Below are 4,217 nucleotides of genomic sequence, written 5' to 3' on the forward strand. Positions count from 1 at the left end.
CTGAGGTTGTATATCTATGTTGAGAGTCATGGTCAGGGTAGGTCTGATCTATGTGGACTGAGGCTTTATATCTATGTTGAGAGAGAGTCATGGTCAGGGTAGGGCTGATCTATGTGGACTGAGGTTTTATATCTATGTTGAGAGAGAGTCATGGTCAGGGTAGGGCTGATCTATGTGGACTGAGGTTGTATAGCTATGATGAGAGTCATGGTCAGGGTAGGGCTGCTCTATGTGGACTGAGGTTTTATATCTATGTTGAGAGAGAGTCATGGTCAGGGTTGGGCTGATCTATGTGGACTGAGCTTATATCTATGTTGAAAGAGTCATGGCAGGACTGATCTATGTGGACTGAGCTTATATCTATGTTGAAAGAGTCATGGTCAGGGTAGGACTGATCTATGTGGACTGAGCTTATATCTATGTTGAAAGAGTCATGGTCAGGGTAGGGCTGCTCTATGAGGATTGAGGCTGTATATCTATGTTGAGAGAAATTCATGGTTAGGGTAGGACTGATCTATGTGGACTGAGCTTATATCTATGTTGAAAGAGTCATGGTAGGACTGATCTATGTGGACTGAGCTTATATCTATGTTGAAAGAGTCATGGTCAGGGTAGGACTGATCTATGTGGACTGAGCTTATATCTATGTTGAAAGAGTCATGGTCAGGGTAGGACTGATCTATGTGGACTGAGCTTATATCTATGTTGAAAGAGTCATCGTCAGGGTAGGACTGGAGAGACAAGCTGTCTGCACAAACAGACAAAGCCTTTCCCCGTGTGTGTGTGTGTGTGTGTGTGTGTGTGTGTGTGTGTGTGTGTGTGTGTGTGTGTGTGTGTGTGTGTGTGTGTGTGTGTGTGTGTGTGTGTGTGTGTGCAGCGTACATATATTTACAGGTGTATATACATTATGTCCCTTTGCCAACAGAACACTCCACTCACGCCCTCTGTGTACATACTGGACATCTGTGTTTACTAACTGGTGTTCCTGCTCCACACAACTGAACTCAACATACAGGATATTTACACAGACTATATACTGTACCTGACCCTTAAACTAACTTGTAGTGTCAATCAATTATGCTCATGTAAATAGTTATTTTTAATATCACTACATGCTAGCTACACAGTGATTTATTTAATTTCTTTCCAGAATTCAGTCATGACAGCGTTCATAGCACTAGGATGTGCATGGTGTTCGTTCATAGCACCAGGATGTGCATGGTGTTCGTTCATAGCACTAGGATGGGCATGGTGTTCATTCATAGCACTAGGATGTGCATGGTGTTCGTTCATAGCACCAGGATGTGCATGGTGTTCGTTCATAGCACTAGGATGTGCATGGTGTTCGTTCATAGCACTAGGATGTGCATGGTGTTCATTCATAGCACTAGGATGTGCATGGTGTTCATTCATAGCACTAGGATGTGCATGGTGTTCATTCATAGCACTAGGATGTGCATGGTGTTCGTTCATAGCACTAGGATGTGCATGGTGTTCGTTCATAGCACTAGGATGTGCATGGTGTTCGTTCATAGCACTAGGATGTGCATGGTGTTCATTCATAGCACTAGGATGGGCATGGTGTTCATTCATAGCACTAGGATGTGCATGGTGTTCATTCATAGCACTAGGATGGGCATGGTGTTCGTTCATAGCACTAGGATGTGCATGGTGTTCGTTCATAGCACTAGGATGTGCATGGTGTTCCATGCACAAAAACATCAACAGTAGAACAAGTGCATCCAATGACATGTATAGTATAAACTGAGTCCTTCCAACCCTGGATGCTGATTGGCTGAAAAACTCCTTGTTTACTGTTCTATTTACGTTGGTAACCTGTTTATAATAGCAATAAGGGACCTCGGGGGTTTGTAGTTTATGACCAATATACCACTGTTAAGGGCTGTATCCAGACACTCCGCGTTGCAGCGTGCATAAGAACAGCCATAAGCCGTGGTATATTGGCCATATACCACACCCACTCGGGCCATATTGCTTAATTATAATACTACTATGTTATACAGTAATAACTACAGTACCTATCACATTTACATAAATAGTTCCCATATATTCCTTTCCTCTTACAGTATGTAAACGCAGCAAAAAAACAAACGTCCTCTCATTGTCAACTGTGTTTATTTTCAGCAAACTTAACATGTGTAAATATTTGTATGAACATAACAAGATTCAACAACTGAGACATAAACTGAACAAGTTCCACAGATATGTGACTAACAGAAACAGAATAACGTGTCCCTGGACAAAGGGGGGGGGGGGGGTCAAAATCAAAAGTAACAGTCAGTATCTGGGGTGGCCACCAGCTGCATCAAGTACTGCAGTGCATCTCCTCCTCATGGACTGTACCAGATTTACCAGTTCTTGCTGTGAGATGTTACACCATTCTTCCACCATGGAACCTGCAAGTTCCTAGACATTTCTGGGGGGAATGGCCCTAGCCTTCACCCTCTGATCCAACAGGACCCAGACGTGCTCAATGGGATTGAGATCCGGGCTCTTTGCTGGCCATGGCAGAACACTGACATTCCTGTCTTGCAGGAAATCACGCACAGAATGAGCAGTATGGCTGGTGGCATTGTCATGCTGGAGGGTCATGTCAGGATGAGCCTGCAGGAAGGGTACCACATGAGGAAGGAGGATGTCTTCCCTGTAACGCACAGCGTTTAGATTGCCTGCAATGACAACAAGCTCAGTCCGATGATGCCGCCCCAGACCATGACGGACCCTGCACCTCCAAATCGATCCCGCTCCAGAGTACAGGCCTCGGTGTAACGCTCATTCCTTCGACGATAAATGTGAATCCGACCATCACCCCTGGTGAGACAAAACCACAACTCATCAGTGAAGAGCACTTTTTGCCAGTTCTGTCTGGTCCAGCGACGGTGGGTTTGTGCCCATAGGCAACGTTGTTTCCGGTGATGTCTGGTGAGGACCTTCCTTACAACAGGCCTACAAGCCCTCAGTCCAGCCTCTCTCAGCCTATTGCGGACAGTCTGAGCACTGATGGAGGGATTGTGCGTTCCTGGTGTAACTCGGGCAGTTGTTGTTGCCATCCTGTACCTGTCCCGCAGGTGTGATGTTCGGATGTACCGATCCTGTGCAGGTGTTGTTACACGTGGTCTGCCACTGCGAGGACGATCAGCTGTCCGTCCTGTCTCCCTGTAGCGCAGTCTTAGGCGTCTCACAGTACGGACATTGCAATTTATTGCCCTGGCCACATCTGCAGTCCTTATGCCTCCTTGCAGCATGCCTAAGGCATGTTCACGCAGATGAGCAGGGACCCTGGGCATCTTTCTTTTGGTGTTTTTCAGAGTCAGTAGAAAGGCCTCTTTAGTGTCCTAAGATTTCATAACTGTGACCTTAATTGCCTACCATCTGTAAGCTGTTAGTGTCTTAACGACCGTTCCACAGGTGCATGTTCATTCATTGTTTATGGTTCATTGAACAAGCACGGGAAACAGTGTTTAAACCCTTTACAATGAAGATCTGTGAAGTTATTTGGATTTTTGCGAATTATCTTTGAAAGACAGGTTTCTGAAAAAGGAATGTTTCTTTTTTTGCTGAGTTTATAAAAGTTAGCATTGTGGTATTTACGTTAGGGTGTGCAGGTGTTGTTTTTCTTTTTTTGCAGCTCTCATCCCCTCTGAGTACTCGTCCTCCCCACTTCCTGTCTCGCTCCCTCTCTCTTTCTCTCTCTCCGGAGTTTGTTTAGAGCCAGCGATAGCCGGGAAGTATATTTAGACTACGTATGTTCACACTGTCTAAACACTAAGCTCAGCAGAGAGAGAGAGGGAGGGAGGGAGAGAGAGAGAGGGAGGGAGAGAGAGGGAGGGAGAGAGATAGAGGGGTGGGAGGAGATGCAGAGTGGATGAGAGAAAGGGAGAGAGAGGACTGCAATGATGGAGAAGGGAATGAAATATGGAGGGGACTCAAATAGAGAAAGATGGAGAGAACAGTGACAGAGAGAAAGAGTTGGAAAAAGAAAAGGAGGGAGGTTGAGTAGACAGAGTGATGGACAGAAAAGGGAAAGTGGGTATAAGAGGGGCACATCTCTCCCTCCCTCTCTCTCTCCCTCCCTCCCTCCCCTCTCTCTCTCTCTCTCTCTCTCTCTCTCTCTCTCTCTTTTCTCTCTCCTTCTCTCTCTCTCTCTCTCCTTCTCCCTCTCTCTCTCTCCTCTCTCTCTCTCGCTCTCTTGCTCT

At 45.9% G+C, this 4,217-nt stretch overlaps 1 protein-coding gene and 1 long non-coding RNA gene across 2 annotated transcripts in view; both read left to right on the plus strand.

Moving 5' to 3' along the window:
* The window catches only part of LOC115185524 (uncharacterized), a 637-nt gene extending 150 nt beyond the window's left edge, over positions 1–487 (plus strand). Inside the window, exon 2 of the long non-coding RNA XR_003875170.1 lies at positions 185–487. This is a non-coding gene — a long non-coding RNA (uncharacterized LOC115185524). The remainder of the gene's footprint in view (positions 1–184) is intronic.
* The window catches only part of LOC115185523 (thrombospondin type-1 domain-containing protein 4), a gene marked incomplete in the record, with an annotated part of 32,333 nt that overhangs the window by 4,283 nt on the left and 23,833 nt on the right, over positions 1–4,217 (plus strand).

This window comes from Salmo trutta, unplaced genomic scaffold, assembly GCF_901001165.1.
Source record: "Salmo trutta unplaced genomic scaffold, fSalTru1.1, whole genome shotgun sequence".
NCBI classification, from domain to species: domain Eukaryota; kingdom Metazoa; phylum Chordata; class Actinopteri; order Salmoniformes; family Salmonidae; genus Salmo; species Salmo trutta.